General features: G+C 44.0%; 1 protein-coding gene across 5 annotated transcripts in view; it reads left to right on the top strand.

Moving 5' to 3' along the window:
* The window catches only part of LOC143296999 (zwei Ig domain protein zig-8-like), a 606,029-nt gene that overhangs the window by 179,317 nt on the left and 399,124 nt on the right, over positions 1 to 27,588 (top strand). The window contains exon 4 of one of the 5 annotated variants that reach the window (XM_076609108.1): positions 6,944 to 7,042. The exons of the other annotated variants lie outside the window; for them this stretch is intronic. The gene's annotated coding sequence lies outside the window, so the exon portion shown is untranslated. The remainder of the gene's footprint in view (positions 1 to 6,943; positions 7,043 to 27,588) is intronic. 5 annotated transcript variants of the gene reach the window in all.

Below are 27,588 nucleotides of genomic sequence, written 5' to 3'. Positions count from 1 at the left end.
CCGCCATGTCCTCATTCCTTTCTCTCTTTGTACCTCTCTCTCTACGTGCAAGTGTGTGTGTGTGTGTGTGGAGAGAGAGAGAGAGAGAGAGAGAGAGAGAGAGAGAGAGAGAGAGATGACAAATGTTTTATTGAGGGTAGAATGGATAAGCTTGAAGCTTCTTTACACCACGCCCTCACACACGCATGCACACACAATACGATAAAAGAAATAAGTGTGAATAAATAAATGACATAGAACACTGAAACCAAATAGATAATAATAGATACATAAACGGATGAATCAAAGACTACAATTACGGAAACATCATGAAAATCATATAAAACACTGCCACATGACAATCTTCAAACACACACGTGTGTGCACACACAGGCATCTCACACATGTACTCGAACACACAAATACATATACATGCACATGCATATTTGCACTCGCCTTTTCCCCTGCTTTCACACTGTTGGAGAACACTTAATCAAAATATGTTGGCTTACTAGGATCTCATCACATGCTTTGATTTTGCTGGAACTAATTACATTTGTTGCATCAGATATTTTTATACGCTTTTTTGAAAGATGCTATTGTAGATCTATTTTTAGATACTCGGGGATTTCATTCCACAGTTTACCACCAGAATACGTGAGAGAGGACATGAAAAGGTTAGTTCTGGGACGAGGGGTAAAAAATGGTACTCTTGCTTCGAATGATTTTTTCCGGGAATTTCCTATAAAGATAGGGCGGTGCAAATTTCTTCATAATTTTGAACATAAAAACACCCTTGTTAAAGCGACATTTAAGATGAAAGGGGAGAATATTTAGTTCAACACAGTCATTTGCTTGAACAGAAGATTTAAGGAGAATGAGCTTAAGGGAACGTCTGTATATACTTTCAATACTTTTACTACCCCCGTCCCAGCATGTTGATGCACACACACACACACACACACACACACACACAGAGAGAGAGAGAGAGAGAGAGAGAGAGAGCGTATTTTCGGTTTTGTATGTGTTTTACACGTGTGCGCGTGTCATTGTCCACACAATTCGATTTGAACATGTGTCACTTTCCTTCCATTTCATTTCCGTGTTTCCCTTCCACCCCCCCTCCCTCCCCCCCCTCTCTCTTTCTGACATATCGCAGTTTTGATAACTTTTCCGTTTGGAAGCTTGGTTATATTTGTTTCTGTTGTGAATTTTGTTTTCAGAAAAGAAGTGACAACCGACACATTCCGATAATTCCGCGTAATGTGTTTTCGTTCGATTATCTGTTTGTTGGTTTGTTTTATTTTGTCGGCTGCCTCCTTTGTTGTTACTTCTGTCATTCTCTGTCTTCTCCAGCTCACCTTTTTATATTAAAGAAAAATATCTCGAATTGTCTTGTGTATAAAAGTGATTTTGTACATTGCGTTTCATTCATAACTTTCACCCAGGGATGGGATAGCAATATATATATATATCTATATATATATATATATATATATTATATAGTAAAGTGAGGTAAGGTGTTGTTGTTTTTGTTTATTTTTAAAGTGTTTTTGAAGTACTTCAGAGTTTAATTAAGAGCCCCAACGGGTCTGTGTTATAAATTTACTGGTTAACTAGTTAGTCTGTTTTATTTTGCTTATATTCTTTTTATGCTAATTGAGGAGAGAGGAATAGGGAAAGGAGTGATGATTCAAGGCATGGATGGGGTGGGGATGGTGATGGATGTTCGTCTTAAAACATCATAACTGTGGATAAACGTTAACAAAAGAACGAACAGACACACACATAAGCAGACAGACAGAGACAGACACACACACACACACACACACACACACACACACACATATATATATATATATATATATATATATATGTGTGTGTGTGTGTGTGTGCGCGCGTGTTTGTCTGTCTGTCTGTCTGTAAGGGGACAGACATACATTCTAATTTTTTATTTAAAACAAAAAAACTACCTCGCTTTACTGTGACCATTCTTTCTCTCATTCTTGCAGCAGAGCATCAGACAGACAGACAGACGGAGGGAGTGACAGAAAGTTAGATATCGTTGGAGATGGATGGAGGAAAGAGAAGCCTGAAGCACTTACACACTATCACCTCGCCCCCCCCCCCCCCCCCCCTACAAACCGCCCCCAGACACCATTTCACATGCACATAAAGTGACAATACACGACAGTTCGCCCCTTTTCAAAATACGCCCTGAATCATAATTTTAAAACCCCTCACACACACACACACACACGCACAGAGAGACAGAGAGAGAGAGACATACGTATATATTATGTGTACAAAAAACAACAACAAAAAAGCGCACACAGACACACACACACACCCACGCTCCTACACCCAACACCGCACAATGCCCCGCCACACACACCAGTGACCCCCCCCCCCCCCCCCGCCCCCCCCCCCCTGTGAATACAGGCCAGCATGGACCTCCTTTCTATCATACTGTGTTAGATCCTTGTCACCTGCCCGTCTGGCCGTCCGGGGAACAGATTTTGATACAAAAAGTGTTGGTCTGTTTGTGATGCTGTATTAATGACGGGTGGTGTCGTCTTACAGTGTGCATGAGAGAGAGAGAGAGAGAGAGAGAGGGTGTACATGCAATCTTGTCATGTCTGTGTCTATTTTTTCCTTTCACAATGTCTTTCGCTCCTTTCTTCCTCCCACCCCCTACCTTCTCTCCCATGTGTCTCCTGTTGTCTCATAGCAGGTCAGTCCATATTAAAAAAAAGCCTTGGGGGCACATGGATAAGATAAATATAAAATGCCGTACTGTGTAGATAAAATATTGAACGAAAATAACATGGCCTGCCATAACTCACATATAAGCGCACAAACGCGTTCAGGGTCTTGCAAAAAACACATGCAGCGCAGAGGCACCACAGTCACACCGTGTATGCACGACATACATTGCGTGGATATGTTGCAAGACAAGCAAGTGATTGTCTGTCTCCCCCCACACCCACCCCTTTCTGCCTCTGACCTTGTCCGCATACATGCTGACAGACTCATTGGCATGGTAGGAGATGGTAGCATGTTTGCTTTGCCAATGCAGGCTGAACTAGTACCATATGATTTTTGGTTGTTGTTTTTGCTTTGTTGTTGTTGATTGAAGGCTGCTACCTGCAGAGGGTAGGCGAGCGAGAGACCTAACGACAGAGAGAGAGAGAGGGGGGTGGGGGGGGGGGAGAGAGAGAGGCTGGGTGGGGAGGGGGGTGTCGGGGGTAGATGCACAAGTTCTAAAAACCGTTTGCCATCTTGCCATCTCGTCACTTTATGTCTCCCACACTGCCTCGTGAGTCTGCCTGACAGATGTTAGCATCGTCAGTTTCGGCCCATAGATCTTCATATCCGTAGTTTTCTTTGTGACTTTTTTTTTAATTTCTTGATGCTATTTAATGGTCTGTAGATCCCAGTTTTGTTGACCCATGTAAGAGGTTGCGGTGGCTGAAATTCATTGGATCACAGTGACGTGAGCGGGATGCAGAGACGCCATGTTGGTGGCGGCAACAGGTCACAGCGATACACTAATGGTGGCACAAAAAGAAACCAAAGTGGTTCTCTTTGGGTTGCTGTTTCAAGGTGCAAACATCTCATAGCTTTTTACGGCCACAGCGACAGTGAATTCATATCCGCTGGACTCGGGGCCCAGTCCTATAGTTCTGCCGCTTAAACCTCCCCTATCCAGGTCAGATACCTGTTCACAGTGTTAAAACCGGATGCATGCAAACACACATGCACACACGCGCGCACGAATGCACGCACGCACGCACGCACGCAAGCACACACACACACATTTGGTTTGAGAATAATTTGTTTATATGTACCTGCAGTCATGATGTGGACATCTCTGTGTGTGGATCTTGAGTGTAAGGATTCTTGGGGAGATTTGCAGAAGCTGAGTCTTCGTTCACAGTGAGTAGATTGTGTGTGTGTGTGTGTGTGTGTGTGTGTCTGTGTCTGTCTGTGCAATGTGTGTGTGCGTAAGAGAGAGAGAGAGAGAGAGAGAGAGAGAGAGAGAGAGAGAAATTAATTCACTCCACATTACCAAGTACCTATTTGTCTGGCAGCCAAGCTGCCCACTTTGCTCCCCCCTCTGTGAGTGTCTCTATCTGTCTGTCTGCCTCTCTCTCTTTCTCACTCACGCATTAAAAAAATAAACAACACTGCCACACCAATCAACACTCTGCCTACACCAATCAGCGCCCGCTTATTGATGGACTGGCAATAGATATGGGGATCTGCTGCTTGTCACAACAAATGCCACACAACAATCTTCAAGGGGGAGTAAAGGGAAGAGGTGGTCCCCATCCAATGACTGTACTGCAAGCGACGCCCCCTACCACCCCCGCCCCGGCCCAGTGTCAGGAGACAGGTGATCTGATCACAGCCACAGTCCTCAGCCCAGACCTCTCCATCACCCGGCTGCTGAATGAACGTCATCGTCTCCCTAGTTGATGACCTCGTCAGATGAGGACCCCGTCGCGCAGGAAACAGCTGTCCCCAAAATATATATTCTGAAGTGTGATCGATCGTCTACCCGTGTGGTCCAGTGCGCAGACGAGTATGAGAACGTACAAGCATATTATACGTTGTCTCCATCTCTTGCCTCTACGTTAATCATTTTGTTTGTCCGCTCGGTCTGAAATGGTTTTTGGTCATTAGATAAGTTTCAGTTTTTGTACATTTTGCAAGTGTTGGACACCAAAGACCTCTTGACGTTACTTTTTCAATACAGATTGAAGACCGGTGATCAATCGAGAGTTATCTTTCAGGTGGGAAGAGGTTTTGGTGTGTGGGTTTTTTCTTTTCTTATTGTTTTAAGGTGAAAGATTCGACGTTATGCGCATTGACACTTGAATTGCATGGCTAATTATTGATGTTTGAAACGTCTGTGCAAACCATTGTGAGTTTATTTACATTAAAGACGTTCAGATATAAACTCTTCTCTGTCGGTCAGCCTCAGTGTGTCTGTGTGTCCCTTCCTGTCTGTGTGTCTGTCTCCCTGTCTTTCTCTCTCGCTTCCCCTCCCTCTCTGTGCCCCCTTTATCTGTCTTGTCCTATTACCCTATGTCTTTGTCTTTCTGTCAGACTGCCCGTCTATCAGTCTGTCTGTGTCTGTCTGTCTGTCTGTCTGCTCTCTCTCTCTCTTTCTCTCACATACACATTTTGCTGCCCAACCTTCCGTTACTTGTTCTTCAATCAGTCGATCAGTACCTCGGAAGCAATGTTTATTTTGCTCAGTCGCAGAAGACTTATTCCAGCATAGTCAGATCGCACGAACTCGGCACTCAAATTTTATTTCGTAATTTGCCCCCACCTTTCCCTCACCCTCTCGTGTTTCTTCCTTCCCACTCCCCCAAAACATGCGTTTGCATTGTTTGCAGTGTAGGGGATGCATATGTGCGTCTGCTGTTTATGGAGAAAGATATTTTCTTTAATGAAAGAAGGCAGTTATAGTGTGGGTTTTTTTAATTTCCTTTGTTTACTTTTTTTTTCTTTACCAGTAAGCTTGTTGCCACAGAAATACACAGCTGGGTGTGGTGATGGTTGCATAGGTCACCTGACTGGGTTTCTTGTGTTGGGGCATGGTGGATGATGTAGACAATTATGAGAAAAAAAGGACTGGATGCTTCTGCTCTTATCTGTTCTTGCATACCAACAACCGGTCTTTTCCTGAAGCAACGGAAATAAGTGTTTCGCCATCCCCAGAAAGAACCTGGAGCACCCATGTACGTGTCTGTGAAAAACAGTGACGGACACTTTCCGGATCGATGTACGCTTCTCTCCTTGCACGCGATTTTTCACGAGTACAGCGATGCAGACGCAAATCACGTTTTCATGGATTCCCAGCTTTAGGGCTCAATTTGTCCAAGTGGGATTCAACTTCGCTTTGTGTTTTAGATTTCTTTGATCTTTCATTTGGAAAACAAATCCAACATGCACCTCCCAAGTTCCTTGTCATACAGACTGTGTTAGCAGCTGCTTTATTGTGTGAGCGAATAAGCTTAACACAGGTCGGCGCGTGTTATGACTGAAGCCCCGGCATACGTTTTCAACACAGAAGTGCGCTTCTGTGTTTGTGTGAAGGGTTGTGTCGGTGTGTTTATCAACTCAGGTGGAGTGATGTTCCTCCTATCAGACCGTCTCGGCAGTCTGTCTCTCGGACTGTCTCTCTTTCTATGTGTACATATATATGATTGTATGTGTGTGTGTGTGTGTGTGTGTGTGTGTGCGCGCGCGCGCGCGCGTGCGTGCGTACGTGTGTGTGTCGCTGTTTGTTTCTTTCTCTCTCTGTCTCTGTCTCTATGTCTGTATCTGTCTGATGTCTGTCTGTCTGTTTCTCTGTCTCTGTCACAACCCCTCTCTCTCTCTCTCTCTCTCTCTCTCTCTCTCCGCACACGCATAGCTGTATATGCGTGCGCATCTCCATGCCTGTGTCTGTCTCTAGTAAAAAAAACATTTAAAAAGCTCCCGCCATAGTGCGTTTTCCGTCCCTTGTTTATGACTGTTATGAGCTGCGGGTGTTACTTTTTATTTACACGATTCTGTGGGAAGGAGGGGGGGGGGGGTGAAGTGGACCTAGTGTATAATAACCGATAAAATGTTACACAAAAAGGTGCCTGTCGTCGTACCATTCACGAGTGTGTGCGTATGATGACCACGTCTTTATTAAAAGTCAGAAGAAGTTTTCATCCTGTCTGTGCGCTTTTTTGTCTGTGTACTCCTTTCTTTTCACTCTGTCTCGCCGTTTGTTTCCAATCACTCCCTCTTTCTGCCTGTCTCTGTTTCAGCTTCTGTCTCTCTCTCTCTGTGTTTGTCTGTTTCTCTCTGTCTGTCTCTGTCTGTCTGTCTGTTTCTCTCTATCTCTCACTTTCTCCCTCTTTCTCTGTCATTTTGCCCACGGACAGTGTGACAGATCATGATCATCTTTCCACAGCTTGGGGGTTCTCCTGTCTGAGCTGAAGCGGTTAGCGTGGTCTTTTGAACTTGGCGACGGCTCCAAGGTGTGTGATTAGTCTGCTGGATGTGGAGACAGGTACGTTCCTGCATGGTCGAACAGGCCTCTGATGTGTGGGACTGGTTCTGATGGAAGTATCTGGTGTGTGTGGGTGTGGGTGTCTGTCTGTCTGTCTGTCTGTGAGAGGTGTGCAATGGATCAGTAATGCTTTCTTTGTAGAATTTTTCCACTGCATAAGGTATATACTGTTTTATCACCATTTAGATGTAAGACATCTTATACTTTTTTCCGGACTCAGTTGAAATATCGTATTACCAGACAGCTGTTGTGTACCAGTTAAATAGGCATCTGTTGCGTATTGTCAAATGCAATATATTTATCAGGCCAGTTTTTTTTTTTTTTTTTTTTTTTTAAGGAGAAATCAGCGGATGCCTAAAAGTTCTGCAAGTGAGCAGGATAGTTTCAGCATCCCTGGAAGGTTCTTTCTTTTTTCTTTTTTTTTTTTTTTTCCTTTTTTTGTCTTTCGTTTTTTGTGGGGTTTTTTGTCTCTTTTTTTTCTCTCTTTTTTTTCTTTTTTTCCTTCCATCATCATTTTTCTCCTTTCTGTTGTCTTTTCTTTTCTTTTTTTTTTTCTTTCCTAATGTTTTTAATCTGTCTTCTTCCCAATGGCATGTTCAAACACCTACAAGACCATGCAACATATATTACACATACATGATGGCTTCACACAAAATCATATTCCCTGAAAGAAAGGCATGGTATACATACACACACACACCCTCTCACTCACTCTGTGTCTCCTTTACTCACTCAATCCCCTCCCTCTCCACAAGCTCTACACCTAAGTACAATAATATGTATGTGCACACTGAATACTACCCTCAGGATTTTTTGTGGGCCTGACTCAGTGTTTCTGGTATCTTAACGGATACTGATCATAGGTTACGTAGGCTGAGTTCTGATTCAAAGATAAGGTCAAGATTTTTGCACTTGCCGTATTTAAATTTGGAGATGGACAGTTTTGCTATTAACAATATCGTATTGATTTCCTTTCGTTTTTCATCAGTTGGAATGTCCATTTTTGTTGTACCAAACAGAGCTACTTTTTCATCCATGGGAATCAGCGTATCGTAACGTGTGAGAATGAGTTGTTTCACAAAGGAGGAAAGTTTGGGGCAGGAGTAAAAGGCATGTTCAATGTAATCGGTTTCTTGGCACCAGTTACATCTGTTTGTGTCCGTTACACCCATTTTAGCAAGCAGAATATTCGTTGGGTAGATATTGTGTATGAATTTGAAGTGAAGTAACCTCAGTCGTGATTCTTTCGTACATTCGTATGCTAATTTGAAGTAGTCGTTTATATTGATGTCTAGCTTACGTTTCCAAAACTGAGCTGCACATATTTCATGATTTTGTTTTCGGGCGAATGTTTTTCTGATTTGTTTATTTGACAAGGTATTGAGGTACCCCTCTTTTGTTGCAATGTCGTTTGGATTTTCATCGTTGTGGACATCATTAGCTAGATGGAGTTTCCATGTTTGTGGGATTGAGTTTATTATGGCATTGTATTCAAAAAGAAGGCCAGGGTCAGCGCCTAATTTACGCACTATTTCTTCATACGTCATTATATTTCCGTGCCGCCAAAGGTCCTGCACGACACGGATGCCGCCTTTACTCCATTTGGGAAAGTGTAGCGCATTTCCTTTGTATCTTATATTTCTGTTATTCCATAGCGGTTCTGTTTTTATGTTTTCTATCGGTCTGTCTTCGTTAAAGATGGCCACCGTTTTTATTACATCTCTCCAAAAGACTGACTGCACTTTTTCCATTTTTTAAATTTCTTTGGGTGAAACGTTACACTTGAAACTGCTATGACTATCTTGAAAGGGGGACATGTTGTGTCTCGCCAGAATGCTCCAGTGAGATTTTGTCTCTTTAAGGAGTCTGGTTGCCCATTTCACCAAGAACATTTGCTGCTGGTGTTCGATGTTGATCATGTTTAAACCACCATCTTCTTTGTCGAGGCTGAGAACGCCTCTTTTTATTTTTTCAAATGCTTTTTTATTATTAAACTTTTTTTTCCAAAGAAATCTGTACATTAATGTGTTAATGGTGTTCATAACTTTAACTGGTAAAGACGCTACCTGTAGGACGTGAGAGAATTGTGACAGTAGAAAAGTTTTTGCCAGAATAACTTTACCATATAGAGAGGGGTTTCTGCGTTCCCATTGTTTTATCACCTTAGTTATTTTTTCAACTCTGGATTTCCAGTTTTCTTCGATTTCCGAAATTTCCATTTCTGCGGAGAAATATATTCCCAGAAGTTTCAGTCTGTCAGATCCCATTGGAATGCCATTTATTTCACCTGTTTAATGTTTTCTTGACCCTAGCCACATGCCCTCAGACTTATTTTTATTTAACTTCAGACCTGAATACTCCTCGAACTGCGTTACAATATCTGTAGCTATTTGAATATCTTGTTCATCTTTAAGGGTTAGTGTTGTATCATCTGCAAACTGCTTTATTTTAGAGTTGTTGCTATGGTTGCACACATTGTCGAGCGGAGTCAGGTCAATGCCTTGAATATCTTTATTACTTCTAATTCTTATCGCCAGTATTTCTACTGCAAGTACAAAAAGAAGAGGGCTGAGGGGGCATCCCTGTCTGATCCCTCTTTCTGTTAGAAACCAATCAGACAACCATCCACCATTATGAACACAGCTTAGTGTCTTGTTCATTATGGTCGAAACACAATTTGTGAATCTTGGGCCAAAGTTAAAAATATCTAAGGCTTCGATGATACATTTTTTTGACAATGTATCAAAAGCCTTGGAGAAATCAAGGGCAATTGATTTGGTTGATTGTTTGTGTTCAGATATTTTGTGAGATCATCGAAAAATCTCAAATGGACTGCGATGTTTCTACCTTTTATGAAACCTACTTGATCTTCATTTACAACTGATTTGATTACATTTTGGCCAGCGCTTTCGTAAATATCTTGTAGTCTGTGTTTGTAAGAGTAATTGGTCTATAATTTGCGAGGTTATTTCTGTCCAAGTCATTGCCTTTGTGTATTAAAGTTATGATTCCTTTTTTCATTGAAGAAGGTAGTTCTCCGTTCTTAAGTGCATCTGTAATACAACGATAGAATGGTATTTTTAATTTGTCCCAGAACGTTTTGTAGAATGCTGGTGTCAAGCCATCACTACCGGGTGCCGAGTCTTTGTTTAAATTAGTAAGGGCTAGTGTCAGCTCCTCCAAAGTTATTTCTTTGTCACATTGGTCTTTTTCTTCTTCTGTAAGTACTGGATAATCTTCATTACTCAGGAAATGGTCTTTTATATGTCTTCCTCTTCCTATGGATATGTCCTTCTTGTATAGGTTTGTGTAAAATTTCTCGATCTGGTTCAATATTTTCTGTGAATTGTCTGTCATGTTTTCGTCTATGCCTAGAGATGTTATATGTTCGCAGCTCCTTTGATCTTTTCAAGGCGGAGGAAATATTTTGTGTTTTTTTCACCATCTTCTATCCATTTGGCTCTTGAGCGGATCTGAGCACCTCTAGCTTCTTTTAATTCTTATAGTTCTATTTCTTTTCTTAGTTGTCCAGCTTTCATTAACATATCTTTATCATGAATGTTCTGATGTAGTTTTTGTTCTATTCCGTTTAGCATTTTGATTTTGGCGTGTTTATTGGGAGATCGATTTTGGGCGGTTTTTGAATAGCTTATGCAAAATGACTTGTATCTAACCTTAAACATTTCCCAGGCCTTTTGAGGGTTTCCTTCTTGAGATTGTGAAAAATGTTAATCTATAAATGTGCTTGTTTCTTCTAGAAACCGTTCCTGAGATAGGAGTGAGTTGTTAAATTTCCAGTATCCTGGACCTCTTTGAAACTTATTTGGACTCAATATCGCTTTCACAAGTTTATGGTCTGAGTGAGGGAATAATTCAGTGTCTACTTTCTTCACAAGTGTAATGGAGGTAGTGTCGCTGAAAATATAATCAATTCTTCTAGCTGTAAAAGGAGCAGATCTTGACCAAGTGTATTCTTTGGCATCTGGATGGATAGACCTCCACGTATCTTCCAAGTCAAAAGAGGATAACATTTCTAGAAGGGCTTCTTTTTCTCGTTGTGAGTGAGGCTTGCCGGCTATGTTATCTAGAGCATGGATTGTTGTGTTAAAATCACCCAGAACCCACAGGTGGTCGTAATCTTGCTTATGTAACAAGTTGCCGAGTTGGTTAATGAATGATATTTTGTCAACGGTCGTATTGGGTGCGTAGCAATTAGCTATGATAGTTGATTTGTTGTCGTGTACAATTCTTATTAACAATATTCTCTCTGTTGCTTCGATGAGTTCTGCATGAATCTGTTTATGGTTGGAAATTAGAATTACAAGTCCATTGCTTCTATTAGTACCTACGCTATAGAATACACTTCCAGACCACTGCACATTAATTTGGGACAATATATCATCTGTCACGTATGTTTCCTGCAAACATGCAATGTCTAACTTTTGTTTTTTGAGGAAGTCAAATACTACTTTCCTTTTTAGGTTATTTCTAAGCCCTCGAACATTTAGAGTACCAATGCATATGTCATTATTCATATTTGAAAAGGTGGTATCAATTTTTCAACTTTCTGATGCGGAATCGTCAATCGTTAATCAAAAGTCCGTTAATCAAAGCCAAAGATCGTGAGGGAGTGGTCAGGCTGGTTGGGAGAGAACACGTGTCAAGTGTTACCCCCCTCCTCCGACATGCTTTCCGCCTCTGCCTCTCCGTTGTGTTCTGGCTGCGTCAGGACAGCGGGCCTTTTGTTTTCTGGAAGACTTGTGGTTGGGGGAGACTCGCTCCTTTCCCTCTTTTTTCCGGCGCTGTTCGCTGTGCCGTGAGCAGGCTTCGCGTGGCTGGTTTTCTTTGCCGCATCGCTGGCCGTGTCCGTCCTGTAGACACTTGCTACATTTTATTAGTTTTTGTTTTTGCTCCTTATGGTAGAGAGCCGCGGTGAACACACCAAGTTTTAAGACTGGTCGCAGAGGTGTGCTCGGCACAGAGATGAACACAAACCTGCGGCCAGTCTCGAAACGTGTCAGCCGTCCATCGGGGTTTCTCGCTAGCTCATTTCGAAGTGAGGATCTGATCTCCACTCCTAGCTTCTGCAGTGCGGCTTCAATGTCTCTGTTGTCCACACTGAGAGGTACATTGTTTATCCACAGTTTGGTGGTTGGCTTCTCATCAATCTGGTCTCTGATAACGAAAGGATTTTTGTCCAGGAGAAAGACACGTGCTCCCCTGAAGAAGAACCCCCCCAACAAGAGCTTGTATCTGGTTTCATTTGTTTTCGGATAAATCCGCCACAGACCACGTACACGCTGAGCACCACGGATTGTCTCACGCCCACAAACCGCTTCCGCAGCTACACACACATCGTAGACTGTAGGCAGCGACTCATAGTCTGGCAGTGCACGCGCCGTAACATAAACTGGGGCTACTGGCGGGGCCGGCGTTCCCGCCGCCATGATCGCTTAGGCACTGAAAAACTCCTTTCTTTTTTTTTTTTTTTTTTTTTTTCGTTCTCCACACAGAAGATGTTATTTAGATAAACACAATATACACCACAATACCTCACTCACAGACTGCGCTGGTGAACATTGAACTGATGTCTTAGGTATATTACTTTCACAGTTTTTTAGCAAAAATGTACGGAGCACTGACGATCGTGGTCTGCCGCCATCGGAGACCTGGCCGGAAGTCCTTATCAGGCCAGTTTGGTTTACAAGGTATCGTCGGTGTATCATCCAGCTTCACTGACCTCACTTTATGTACATTCATATCTTTGTCTCTTTCTGTCTGTCTGTCTGTATCTCTCATTCTCTCTCTCACTCTCTCTCACTGTCTCTCTTTCTCTCCATCTATATCTCCCCATCCCTCTCTCTGTGCCTCAGTCCTATCGTTTCTCTGTCCCGCTTCCTCACCTCTGGAGGTTCGCTCCATGGTCTTCTCCACTCGTTGTATTTGAAAGCCCTTCTGTCGTGCACCTCGTCAGTACTTTCCAGTGTTCGTATAATGGCATACATCATCAAACACCTTGTTTTTATGTTAGGTGTCATCATCGTCACCTTGCTTTTTTTGTGGGGGGGGGGGGGGGGGGGGTGAGAGGGAGGGTTTGGGGGGATGATAACAGACAGGGGGCGGGTGTAGGGAGTGATAACAGAGGGGTGGTGTAGGGAGTGATAACAGAGAGGGGTGTGTGGAGTGATAACAGAGAGGGGTGTGTGGGGAGTGATAACAGAGAGGGGTGTGTGGGGAGTGATAACAGAGAGGGGTGTGTGGGGAGTGATAACAGAGAGGGGTATGTGGGGAGTGATAACAGAGAGGGGTGTGTGGGGAGTGATAACAGAGAGGGGTGTGTGGGGAGTGATAACAGAGAGGGTGGTTTGAGGAGTGAAAACAGAGAGGGGTATGTGGGAGTGATAACAGAGAGGGGTGTGTGGGGAGTGATAACAGAGAGGGGTGTGTGGGGAGTGATAACAGAGAGGGTGGTTTGAGGAGTGAAAACAGAGAGGGGTATGTGGGAGTGATAACAGAGAGGGGTGTGTGGAGTGATAACAGAGAGGGGTGTACGGAGTGATAACAGAGAGGGGTGTAGGGAGTGATAACAGAGAGGGTGGTTTGAGGAGTGAAAACAGAGAGGGGTATGTGTGGAAGTGACAACAGAGAGGGGTGTAGGGAGTGATAACAGAGAGGGGTGTGTGGAGTGATAACAGAGAGGGGGGTGTAGGGAGTGATAACAGAGAGGGGTGTAGGAGTGATAACAGAGAGGGGGGTGTAGGGAGTGATAACAGAGAGGGGTGTAGGAGTGATAACAGAGAGGGGTGTGGGGAGTGATAACAGAGAGAGGGGTTTGGAGTGATAACAGAGAGGGTGGTTTGGGGAGTGATAACAGAGAGGGGTGTGTGGAAGTGACAACAGAGGGGTGGTGTAGGGAATGATAACAGAGGGTGATGTGGGGAGTCATAACAGTTAGGGTGATGTGGGGAGTGATAACAGAGAGGGGTGTGTGGAGTGATAACAGAGAGGGGTGTGTGGAGTGATAACAGAGAGGGGTGTAGGGAGTGAAAACAGAGAGGGGGGTGTAGGGAGTGATAACAGAGAGAGGGGTGTGTGGAGTGATAACAGTTAGGGTGGTTTGGGGAGTGATAACAGAGAGGGGTGTGTGGAGTGATAACAGAGAGGGGTGTAGGGAGTGAAAACAGAGAGGGGTGTGTGGAGTGATAACAGAGAGGGGTGTAGGGAGTGAAAACAGAGAGGGGTGTGTGGGAGTGATAACAGAGAGGGAGGTGTGGGGAGTGATAACAGAGAGGGGGGTGTAGGGAGTGATAACAGAGAGGGGTGTAGGGAGTGATAACAGAGAGAGGGGTGTAGGGAGTGATAACAGAGAGGGGTGTGTAGGGAGTGATAACAGAGAGGGGTGTAGGGAGTGATAACAGAGAGAGGGGTGTAGGGAGTGATAACAGAGAGAGGGGTGTAGGGAGTGATAACAGAGAGGGGTGTACGGAGTGATAACAGAGGGGGATGTGGGGAGTGATAACAGAGAGGGAGGTGTGGAGTGATAACAGAGGGAGGTGTGGAGTGATAACAGGGGTGTAGGGAGTGATAACAGAGAAGATGTGGGTAGTGATAACAGAGAGGGAGGTGTGGGTAGTGATAACAGAGAGGGATGGTGTGAGGAGTGATAACAGAGGGAGGTGTGGGGAGTGATAACAGAGAAGATGTGGGTAGTGATAACAGAGAGGGGGGTGTAGGGAGTGATAACAGAGAGGGGGGTGTAGGGAGTGATAACAGAGAGAGGGGTGTAGAGAGGGTGGTGTAGGGAGTGATAACAGAGAGGGTGGTGTAGGGAGTGATAACAGAGAGAGGGGTGTAGGGAGTGATAACAGAGAGGGGGGTGTAGGGAGTGATAACAGAGAGGGGGGTGTAGGGAGTGATAACAGAGAGAGGGGTGTAGAGAGGGTGGTGTAGGGAGTGATAACAGAGAGGGTGGTGTAGGGAGTGATAACAGAGAGAGGGGTGTAGGGAGTGATAACAGAGAGGGGGGTGTAGGGTGTGATAACAGAGAGGGGGGTGTAGGGAGTGATAACAGAGAGGGGGGTGTAGGGAGTGATAACAGAAGCATATTAAGTGTTTTCCACAGTGTGTTCTGTTAAGGTTGCATATTTTGGGCCCTGTGGGAGTTCAGAGACATGTCCGTGTATTGTCGGTGTTTCTGTGTGGCTCTGGTTCCCATTTGGCCGGTTTGTTTGTCTATCTGTCTGTCTGTCTTTCTCTCCCTCTCTTTGTTTGGGAAGCACAAGGTGTGGGGAATGTTAAAATATTTCTTTCAGAATTCAAGCAGAGACTAATTGATTCTTCCACTAAAGAACAGTATGCTGCACTCGAAGGTCACGATTTCTTCCAAATGTGTGCCAGCTTCAACCAAACTATAACTCCTAAAGCTTATATATACCAGCTCAGGAATGTTAACTTTCGAAATTGCCTTGCTAAGTTTAGAATGGTTATGTCTCCAATTAAACATAGTTATTTACAGTGCAAGCCAAATGTGAATAATGCTGATAGTTGCTGTGCTTTCTGCTCCAACACGATTGAAAATGAAATACACTTTCTTTTTGTATGTCCTAAATGTACGGAATTGAGACACGAATTAATACCGCTTAAATACTTCAGAAGCCCATCATTGTCCAGACTTTCTTCTATCTTAGCTAGTGAAAATTCTGAAACAATCTGGAAACTGTCAATGTATATCTATAAAGCACTAACTTTGAGGAAAAAAATGCCTGGCTATGCATGGTTATGATTTGGATGTATGTGAATGTGTGTGTGATTGTGTGTGTGTGTGTGTGTGCGTGTGTGTGTGTGTGTGTGTGTGTGTGTGTGTGTGTGACAGAGAGAGGCGGAGAGACAGGAGCAGGAGTAACGACGTCTTTGTACACACTTGCTGATGAGAGGGGAGAGGGGAATGGAACGGTCTTGTGAAATCCCTTCCAACACACTGCCACTTCATTATCTTCCACTTTACCGTTGTGTTGAAACCAAATGTTAGTTAATTGTTAGTTTGTACCTTTTGACATGGGAGGAAGGGGCAAGTGGATTAGTTGTACAAGATGGTGTTCGGGAAATATGGTTAATTTTTGTATTTCAGTCATTAATTTTCTTGTTTCTCTTTTATTTATGTTTTTTTTTCTTTCTTTCTTTTACCTCTTTTTATATGTTTCCTTTTCTTTCTGACATATTTCCAACCTTGTTTTGTCCCTTTTTTTTCTTTGCTCGGTGTGGAGGTGGGGGACAGGGTAAGTGGGTCAATTATTCTACGTGGGCGGTGTTGGGAGAACTAGGTTAGTCGCTGTGTTTCGGCCATTATTGGACTTGTTTCTTTTTTCATTCCTTTAATATTTCTTCTTTCCTTTCTTTCTTTGTCCTTTTCTTTTGTTTCTTTTCTTTGTTATACTTTCTTTATTTCTTTCGCTTGTTTACTTTCTTATTTCCTTTCTGTATTTCCTTATTTAGTTTTCTTTCTTTCTTCTTAAAAAAAATCATTTTTTCTTTCCTTTCTTTCGTTTTAAAGTCCTGTTCACACATGACAACCCAATAATCTATCGAGTTTCTTGTTCTTTGTATTGAGGCGATCCCAGTGGAACCTTGCGTTTTAAAGACCGTTTTACAGTTGTCCACGGTCAGCGGTTCACAGGTCTGTGTGGTGCGTCGCAAGCAGCTGTCTTCAGTTTAGTTGCTGATTTCCACAGTGTGTGTTGCTTGGAAAGGTTGTGACCATGGACTGGTGTTTGTTTCCACAGTGTGTGTTGCTTGGAAAGGTTGTGACCATGGACTGGTGTTTGTTTCCACAGTGTGTGTTGCTTGGAAAGGTTGTGACCATGGAATGGTGTTTGTTTCCACAGTGTGTTGTTTGGAAAGGTTGTGACCATGGACGATGGACTCGTTGTTGTCTCTGTGACTGTCTTTCTGTGTGCCCGCCTTCTCCCCTCATCAAATCCCGTTCGTCAGCCTGCCCCCACCCCTCTCTTTCTTTCTCCCTTTCGTTTTTTCTCCCCACAAATTAGACTTCCAATGGATTTAGTGGGTTGTATAAGAGAGAGAGAGAGAGAGAGAGAGAGAGAGAGAGAGAGAGAGAGAGAGAGAGATGTGCATTATTACTATGAACGTACGCACGGGAGATCTGGAGATACCATTCTCGGCTTATTTTATCATCCTTCCATTCATTCATTTGGGTGTTCATCACGTACTACTTAATTTGTTTGTGCACCAACCCAAAGCTGCCAGGTTGACCAGACCAACGACACTATCTGTGTTCAGAAGATGGCAGTGTGAGTGTCCTTCCAGCGGACTACATTGTCTTCAGGTCTGTTCATCGATTCCTTCCCCCCTCCCCGCAGATCGAGGAAGGAGACAAACCTTCGCGCTTAATCTGGAATTTACAACTCCGGTTCAACTGTTTCCCACAACTTGGCCTGAAAGTGGAAATTTACAACTAGGACTGAAGCCACGTCTCTGCTCCGTGTTGCCCCACCACCTCACCACCACCAACCACTGGGGAAAAGTTTCGCAATAAAGCAACATCTGGAAGCGTGGCTGGAAGTATTAACCGGAAGTTTACGGCGGAAGTGTTGAATACATTTCTTTTTTTTACCATTCGTGGTTTTTCTTCTTTTGCTTTAGTGTAGGGGACCAGTATGCTGGCAAAGCCGATGGTTAAAAAGAATAAGAAGGTTTTTTTCTCTCTCTGTGGTCAGTATCTCTTTCATGTTTGTCTGCCTTTTTTGTCAGTTTATGTCTCTCTCTCTCTCTCTCTCTCTCTCTCTCTCTCTCTCTCTCTCTCTCTCTCTCTCTATATATATATATATATATATATATATATGTGTGTGTGTGTGTGTGTGTGTGTGTGTTAAGATTTATACTTACTAACAGAGAGAGTTAGGGAAAAGAGACAAAACGAATGAATGAACGAACGAGCGAATGAAAGAGAGAGAGAGAGAGAGAGAGAGAGAGAGAGAGAGAGCACTTGAAATATACATATCATAGTTGAAAAGAGATTGTTCCTGGCGTGGAATATTGTGACCAAGTGCAGAATTAGAATTATTCTGTCAAGAGTTCTTTTCTTTTCTTTCTTTCTTTCTTTTTTTTTGTAGTATCTTATTTTGGTCATTATTTAATTTCGGATTTGCCAAGGAATTTAAATGTCATTGAGTTCGATTAGTTTAACCAACTGGTGGAACTTGCATGTTGACAGTCGAATTGACTGATTCATCATAAGATGATTTCTTGATGTTTTTTCTCTTGTGTTCCACGACTGATTTTTCATGTCGGATTTTATGCAGTTATATCCAACCAAAGATTTTTCTTTCACATCATCATTTTGATGCAGCTGGAACGTTTACGATTTTTTTCAATTCTAGATGACATGAATACTTGTATACTTTCTATTCAAAAGGTAAAAATGTCTTGGAAATTTACTTTGACACATAGTGGCAAGATGGACGTGATTTTTCTTCTTCTTCCTCGTTCGCCTCCCATTAGATGAGCAGCCCGGTGTCCTCGATGAAGGCTGCCGTCCGTCGCAGCTCCTCCAGGGTGTCATACAGTTTGGCTTCCACTGCTGTCGGTGTTGGCCAGTACTTCCTCCTGGATGTTGCATGCGTCCTACAGTCTTGAAGGATGTGGTCAGTTGTCATTGGTCCCTCACCACAAGGGCACTCTCCACTCTGTCCAATGCAAAATTTTGTGTGCATGTGGTGGAGCAGGCGGTTGTGTCCAGTCCTCAGGCGTAAGATCTTGACCTGTTCCCGTCGTTCCAACAAATGGTATGTCTTCTGGGTTATATTTGGGGTGCTGGAGGTGCCACTTTATTCCTTGCTGTGCCTTGATGATTGTCTTGATTTCATCGTATGACTCCAGTTTGTTGGCCTGCTCCTTCTGTGCACCGCCTTTTACCAGAATGTCCGCTTTTTCGTCGCCTTTGATGCCACATTGTGCTGGTACCCATTGTATCACCACTTTCTCCACTCTGGCACTCAGGGCAACAAGGGCTGAAGTGAGATGGTTCTGTTCTTTGCAGCGGGAGTTCTTGAGGGCTTGGAGCACGGAGAGAGCGTCTGAGAACACCACCACCTGCCCTGTTGTTCGTGTGGAGTTTTGCGAGACTGCTGTGGCTGCCTCACAGAGGGCTTCTCGCTCAGCCCGGAAGTTGGTGGAGTATTTTCCTGTTGCGATTGCAATTTCTTCATCTCCACCATCCCTCGTTGCTTCTGTGGCGGAGCCATCTGTAAAGACATAGGTCCAGTGTTCCTGGGGGTACTGGTTGCAGATGTACTCCATGGCCAGGGCCTTCCTTTGGGTGTCTGACTGTGTTCCTCTCTTTTCCACTCCGGGAATGCTGGTGACGACTGTTGGGAACACCTGCCTCTTCCAGGATGGGTGGGTGACTTTGCTTCGTGTTCCATCAAGACTGGGGTTTGTCTTCCAAGGCGTCTTGACTGGTGGATGAAGCTGCCTCTTTTTCAGCCGGCTCTTGGTGGGTATGCTCATTCTGTTGTTCATTGGATGGTTTTCAAGGCGTTTGAATTTTGCTGCCTGGATGAGGATCTTTGTGTCCCTTCTGTCCTCCAATGACTGTAGCCCAGTGGTCTCCTCCATCTTCAGGATTGGGGTGGATCTCATGGCGCCAGTTATGACACGCTGAGCTTGGTTCTGTATCTTGTTGAGATGGTCGAGGTTAGACTTTGCAGCTGATCCCCATGCTGATGTCCCGTACTCAACTACAGGTCGGACTCTCCCCGTATAGAGTCTCTTTAGGATACGTTCATCAGCCCCCCAGTCCGTCCCTGCAAGTTTCCTCATGGTCGCCAGTCTCAGCTTGGCCCTGCTACAGCATCTGGTGATCTGCTGTTTCCAAGTGAGCCTGCGGTCACAGGTCACTCCCAGGTAGGTAGGTGTGGGTTCCTCTGCAAGCCTTTAGTTGTTCAGTGTCAGTTTCGCCTCTTGCTTCTTGCTTGATAGGTTGAAGACTGTGTAGGTTGTTTTGCTTGAGTTGACAGACAAGCCATTCCTTGGTCCAGTTGCTGATCTTGTTGAGTGCAGTATGGAGGCGTACCTGTGCTATAGTGGTGTACTCTTCAGAGCACCAGAGTACCAGGTCAGCTGCGTAGATCGCTCCTCTGACCCCTCTTGGCAGTTCTCTGACGATGTCATCTATGAAGATGAGGAACAGCGTTGGCGAAAGGACTCCTCCTTGTGGTACTCTCTGTCTCAGCACCTTCTTCGTGTTCTTCTGGCCCTGAATCTTGACTCGGGCTTGGCGGTTGTGTAGGTACTGGCTGATCCAGGTGTACATCCTCCCAGACACACCACATCGCCGTAGTTTGAGCCCGAGTCCGTCCTTCCAGACTTTGTCGAACGCCTTCTCCATGTCAATCCAGACGGCAAGCGTGTTCTTCTTTTCTTGGAATGCGTCCTCAATGTTTTGAGTGATGAATGTGATCTGGTCTTCTGTTGATCTGTATTGGCGGAAGCCTGCATGTTCAGGGTTCAGCAGCTGATACTCCTCATGGTGCCAGACAAGCCTAGTGTTGACAAGTCTCTCCATCAGCTTTCCTAAGCAGCTTGTAAGGCTGATGGGTCTGTAGCTGTCAGCCTTTGACTTGTCCTTTCCCTTTTTGTGAATGGGGATCAGTCTGCTTCCCTCCAGCACTGTGGGACTGATCCTATCTTCCAGCTGGAGTTGAAGATTGTTAAAAGGACTGCCTTGCTCTTCATCCCAAGATGCAGAATCATTTCATTTGTGATTCCGTCTGGTCCAGGTGACTTCTTCAGGTTGAGGATCTGCAACGCTTCCTCCAGCTCTTTCTCTGTGAAAGCTGAGGTCATGACTTCCTCTTGGGGCTCTTTCTCATGAAGTTCACCTTGGGCCCTGTGCACTGCAGCTCTATGTTCAGGGGGGACTTCCAGATTGCTGATGTTTTCATAGACGTCTATGAAGTGGTCTGCTGCTTTCTTTCCAGAGAGGTAATTTCCATTCTCTTGTATTGTTAATGTGGTGTGACTTGTTTCGTTGCTGAGGGTTCTAGCCAGTTTCCACAGCTTGCTGCCATCCTTGTCGAGATTTAGCATTTCAGTTTTCTCTTGCCAGTTTTTCTTGCAGCTTGTGTGCAGGACAGCTTGTATCTGGCAGTTACTTCCTTCAGCGCTATGTTGTTCTCCAGTGATGGCTGCTTTTCTGCTCGGTCCATGGCTTCCGTAACAGCATCTTCCAGATTCTGGAGTTCCTCCGTCCAGTAGGGCTTGTAGGCTTTGCGTGCTCCTCTTGGGATGGATTCTATAGCAGCTTTCAAGACGGCCTTTGTGAAGTCTTGAACCATCTTGTTTGAGTCCTTCTGCCTGATGTTGATTGGCTTTGTGTATGTATCTGTGAGGGTCTCAAAGAGATTCCAGTCCGCCTTTCTGTAATTCCAGCGGGGAAAACACTTTGCTTGAGGAGCCTGCAAGTTGAGTTGTAGAGAGTTTCACGGGCTTGTGGTCACTTCCTCCAAGCTGGGTGAGGACTTTTCTTGTGGTCCTGACAAACAGGTCGTTGGTGACGAACGCTAGATCTGGTGTTGATGTGGTCATCCAGCGTCTAGAGTAGAAGGTGGGTTCATCATCTTCTTGGTTGATGAGATGGAGATGTGTGTCAATCTCCCAATCCTCATTCTCTCTGAGTGACTGTTCAAATCTCCCACCACCACGCAGTTGTTGTCTGGGATGTTCATGTATGTGAGGAAAAGATCACGATCTTGAGGGCAAGAGACATTGTAGATCCTGATGTTGTGTTCTTTAAAGACTATATCAACCCCTTGGATCTCTGCCTGTTGATTGGTGTTGATCTTGACTTCTTGTGCGGCGATGGAATTCCGCACCAAGACAAACACCCCGCCTTTGTTTCGTTCCTCACGGTCCAACCTGATGGTCTCGTAACCCCTCACTTGAAAGCGATGGTTTACGGTCAAATGTGTCTCTTGGACACATGCAATGTCAATATTTTCTTGGTGCATCCTTTTTGCCAGGCCACGTTTCTTCTTATGCACCCCTTCTGCATTCCACTGGAGAATTCTGAGTGTTCTGGGTGGCACTGTTTGCTTAGCCCCAGCAGGAGGATGAGGTCTCCTTCTTCGTCGCATGGGCATGCGGAATTTCCTTGTCCGACCACCGGTTCCTCGGGGTGGGCCCCTTTGAGGCACAGGGCCCGGCTCCCGGCCTCCCTGGCGGGTCTCCGAAGGTCGAGCGCCACATCGAGATTCTGTGGACTGCATCATCATGGCAGCGTGGATGCGTGGTATCGTGGTTTTAATTGCGCCAGTGGCCCGATACTGCCGTCTTCAGCTGGAGTTTTCTTTCGGGGTGCCTCACCCTTAGCTCATGGCCCGAACATCCTGCCCTGTGAGCACAGGGGGGGATTGTTTCTCCGAGGGTCCCACCCCGGGGCTAGATGTTATAACGCGCTTCTTGACCGCATGATGAACCCGTCATAGGAGACATGGGGTATTTCAGTGAGGACAACAGTGCTACCTGTTGACCCACCCCGTCCTGGTAGGAACATCGCCAGTTGGTCCGGGACTGCTTATTCGGCCAGGCAAGCCTGAATTATATCGCAACTAACCCCCATATCTGAGGGCCGTTCCCCTATCCGCCTCCGGGGGACCCGCTGGGTTGGGGATGGTTGCCCACTACTGAATTAGAAGCAGCCTGGTCCCGGAGATGAACGTGATGACAATGAATAGTTTGTGAGTGTGTGTTGTGTAGTATCCAAAAGCAAGTGGTATTGTTGATATGATGACACTATCACTAGCTTCAGTGGCTACTGTACCTTAAAAGTGTTTACCACCACCATCTATGTCTGCATGCCAGTCTGTCTGGCTGTGTTTTTGAATTTGTCTTTATACCTTTGTCAGTGTGTCTGTCTGACTGCATGTCCCACCCTTCCTTTTCCTTCTGTTCCGGAGTGAACAGTGCCTGTGATGTCGTCAGTCCATCAGTGTCTAGGAAGCAGTGTTTATGTTCCATAGTCCTGACAGCACTTGCTCTGGCTGTATTCAGACTGGAGGCCTCGTGGTGAACCCTGGGTCTCCTTTTTACCCGCGTTATTTTTCGCCAGGATAACCTGTCTCAATGGAACGGCGACGCAAGGAATAAACCTGTTCTGTTCATGGAAAAGTCACAGGTCCATTCATGAAGGAATATAGTTTTTACTACAGACATGTTCGGGGGAGGGAGGAGGATTCTCACAAATTTCCGCATCGTTGAAGTCCTTTCTTTAATCCTAACGCATCACTTCTTTCCCCTGAAAACAAATAGGAAGGAATCAACAAAGAACTTATTTTTCTGACTTGTGTTTCCTGTTTTTTTTCTGAATATATTGTCTTTGTTTTGTGTAAATAGTTGCTTAAAGCCATTTGATAAAAAACAAAAGGTAGACTGTTAGATCTGAACAGAAAACCAGCTGTAATTGAACATATTTATGCGACAGGTTCCAAAAACATAATTGAAGAGCAGCTGTGTACACACTAGTTTCACACAAAAAAATCTTTGCGGTGGTCTTTCTGTACAGAATGGAGACGTGGGGTGAGAGAGAGGTGTTGGTGGAGTGACCCCCTCCTCCTCCTCCTCCATGTTTAAAGTTGGAAGGGTTGATCCATGTGATAGTTAATATTTGATTTGCGTAAACAATTATGAAAGCAACATTTTGAATATGTTTACCAGCTGGCAAGTAATACGTGTGTACAAATGATCTTTCGCTTAATAGTGTTTGTTGTGAGCAAAATTAATCTCTGTATCTCTGCAGCTCTCTGTATCTGTCCGTCTGTCGGTCTGCGTGTTTCTCTGTCTGTGCGGATCTCTGTCTCTGTTTGTATTTCTCTCTCTTCCACTCAGCCTGTTCTTCAGTCAGTCAGTCCAGCAGTGCCCTGGAAACAGTGTTTATGTTGCTCACTGATTCCACCACAGTCAGACGATTCCACCAAATAACAGAGTCTGGGACCGCCTTTTCCTTCGTCATTTGCCACTGTCCTCCATCCCTCACCCACCCCGCCGCCACATCGCGTCCATATTGGATGGTGGCAAGTAATAACAAGTGAATGCATCATCTAAACGCTTCTGCCCTGATCTGTTCTTGATAATTTTTATATCCGAAACTTACCTTTTCAATAAAAAAAAAATTAAAATACAGCACTGCTGTCTGGTCATTTCCGTGTCTGAAAATTCACACTCTGCATAATTCTTCTTAAATGTGTTCATGAACCTAGAACAGATCAATAGATCTATGCGCTTTTGCCATCGCACTAATACAGTTCACTTCCTGTTTTTCATATATTTGATGTCCCAGCTGGAAAGCAAATCCCACTGATGCCCGTCCCTCTACCCCCAAGTTCTTTGCTCACACAGGTTCTGTTAGCAGCTGCTTCACAGAGGGAGTTTGTGTGCTGGTGTGGCGGGTTGTGTGCATGTGTTTAGGAGCTCCGCCGGGCGGAGTGGGGCTCCTGTCCCCCCTTCCCGCCACCTTCTCTCTCTCTCTCTCTCTCTCTCTCGTAGCACTGGTTTACTTATATGTTTGTTTAATTGAATATTTGGACGTTAACATGCATTGCAATGTTATCAATATATCAATATCAATATATAAAAGAGTAATGTTCACATACCCCTTCATAAGGGGACTAGGCCTATACATGAATAAACCATCTGGAATCTCTCTCTCTCTCTCTCTCTCTCTCTCTCTCTCTCTATCATAGGAGTTAGATAATAGCTAAATCTGATATGCTTTTGCGGGGTGATTATCATGGCATACTTACAAGGTCCATGGGGATGGCAGTTAGAACCATGATTGAATGGGCGAAGAATTTACTGATGACCCTCTCCGTTTTGACATGCATGTGCACATGGAATATCCTGTAAACCATGTCAGTGTTTAGTGGGATGTAGAAACCCAAATATTCCCATCATGCATCACAACAAAAATGAACTTCGGCTGTCGCAATAGATTGAAGGTTACGGTTGCAACTCACGAATCAAAAAGAAAAGGAGGGGAGGAGGAGGAAAAAGAAAATGAACCCCAAAACTCAGTCACTGTCACACACACACACACACACACACACACACACACACACAACAAAAACAAAAAAACAAAAACGAACTAACTTGACAGGAACCCATTCACGTGTGTGGGAAATAATTACATCTTTTAAAATTTATCTTCAGAATCTGAATGTCGCCGTGTCTGCAAACCATTTTACCTGTCTGTACCTCTTCCATATCTCTTATTGTGTGTGTCTCTGTCTGTCTGTCTGTCTGTCTCTCTTTCTCTGACTCCACAACATTTTGCTTTTCACATACCTCCACATCTCGGTTACCTCACGTGTCTGTCTTTTCCACATCCCAACACCGTCTGTTTGTCTCAATCTTTGTCAGTCTCTCTGTCTATACACCTGTCCCATCTTTCTCGTTTCCTCCCCATTCCCCATCCGCCTTTCTTTCTTTCTCTCCTCTCTCTGTCTCTCTCTCATGGGTTGAAAGTAAGGACATATTAGGTGATATACAAGCCGGATTTCGAAAAGATCATTCAACAGTTGACCATATTTTTACGCTGTTCTCAATGGTACAGAAATATTTGCTTAAAAATAGAAAATTATTTGTAGCTTTCATTGACTTTCGTAAGGCTTTCGATTTTATTTCACATGGTAAACTGTGGCCCGTACTGCGGAAGTCTAATATTAAAAACCATTCAAAGTATGTATAAAACCGTAAAAGCTCGAGTACGTTGGGGGGGTAACCGAAGCTTTCCTTTGTCAAAAAGGTTTAAAACAAGGGGAGGTTACAAGTCCTTTACTTTTCTCTCTGTTTATAAATGATCTTGCCACGGACATAATCGAGAAAGGACGCCATGGAATACAACTGAATCCTGATATGATTGAACTGTTTATTTTACTTTTTGCGGACGATATAGTGCTTTTGTCTGATACAGTTACTGGTCTGCAGAACCAACTGAATGTGCTGGCAATGAAGGCTTCCGAGTTAGATTTACACGTTAACCTTGATAAATCCAAAATAATTATTTTTAGAAATGGTGGATACATTGCTCGGAAGGAAACCTGGACATACGAAGGTCACGACATCAAAATAGTCAATTCCTATAAGTACTTAGGTTGTTTTTTTTTTCAGCACTAGATTATCTTTTTCGAAGGCTCTGGATGACATAGCAATGAAAGCACGGAAAGGTGTAATAGAAATATTTAGAACGTTATGGAGACTTGACGATTTCTCTGTTAGTATTTTCTTAAAATTATTTGATTCACAAATAAAACCAATTCTGTTATATGGCTCTGAAATCTGGGGATTAATGCAAATTTCACCAATAGAAAAAGTGCACATGTTTGCTTTAAAAAAAACTTCTTAATGTGAGTCCAAGATCACCAAATGACATGGTGTATGGCGAGACAAGTCGTTACCCTCTGTACGTATATTCCTTTTTGTCATGTATAAAGTACTGGATCAGACTTACAAGAATGGATGAAAATAGACTTCCTCGTAAATCTGATAAAATGCTCCTATCGCTATGTGATCAAGACAAAGAGTGCTGGGCATCTCAGGTACGAAACACTTTGTATAAATTTGGATTCGGCTTTGTTTGGGAAAATCAAGGTGTAGAAAAAGCAAGAGGATTCTTGAATGATTTCAAACAAAGACTGATCGATTGCCATAGTCAAAACTGGCACGAACATCTTCCCAGCAGCAGCAGGTTTAGCGTTTATCGAAATTTCAAATCATCCATATCACTGGAATCTTACTTCACAGCAGTTAAAAATAAACACATAAGAGATGTGCTTATAAGGTTTAGAATAGGAACCTCGGATATCCGTACACACAAGATGAGATTTGCTTTCGTCAGTCCAAACGACCTGAAATGTCCACTATGTAACGCTGGTATTGAAGACGAGATACACACTTTATTTTACTGTAAACCTCTTAACGATCTGCGACATAAATATATTCCATGTTGGTACACGAAACATCCCTCTGACAAAAGTTTAGAATTTATAATGCATGACACAAAAATCCTTCATGATCTAGGTCGCTTTATTTATCACTCTAATAAACGTCGTGCTGCTTTATTATGATAACGGGCACAACCAACGAACGTACATGTTTAAGCGGACTTGCTCACGATGGAAGGCATTTACCTTTTTGAATTTTCGATTCATGTGTTTGCATGCCCGGTTTTACAAAATCGAGTCTGCGCGCACGCAAGTGTGTGTGTGTGTGTGGGGGGGGGGGGAGATGTGGGAGGGGGTGTGGAGGTATGGGATGGGGTGTGTGTGTGTGCTCAACATTGTAATGAGTCAGAAGGCCTTCTACAATAAAACATTTCTGAGTTCTGAGTTCTCTCTCTCTCTCTCTCTCTCTCTCTCTCTCTCTCACACCATGTGGTCTGTGTGGCTGTATCTCTCTGTCCACCAGAACTCCCCATTTCTTTTCCAGCTCTCTCTCCCTTTCATATTGAGGCAGGGAAAGGACTCTGTGGAGAG

The sequence above is a fragment of the Babylonia areolata genome, chromosome 22 (genome assembly GCF_041734735.1).
Source record: "Babylonia areolata isolate BAREFJ2019XMU chromosome 22, ASM4173473v1, whole genome shotgun sequence".
NCBI classification, from domain to species: Eukaryota; Metazoa; Mollusca; class Gastropoda; order Neogastropoda; family Buccinidae; genus Babylonia; species Babylonia areolata.
Note: the sequence above shows the minus strand (reverse complement) of the source record. Positions and strands in the feature narration are given on the sequence as shown.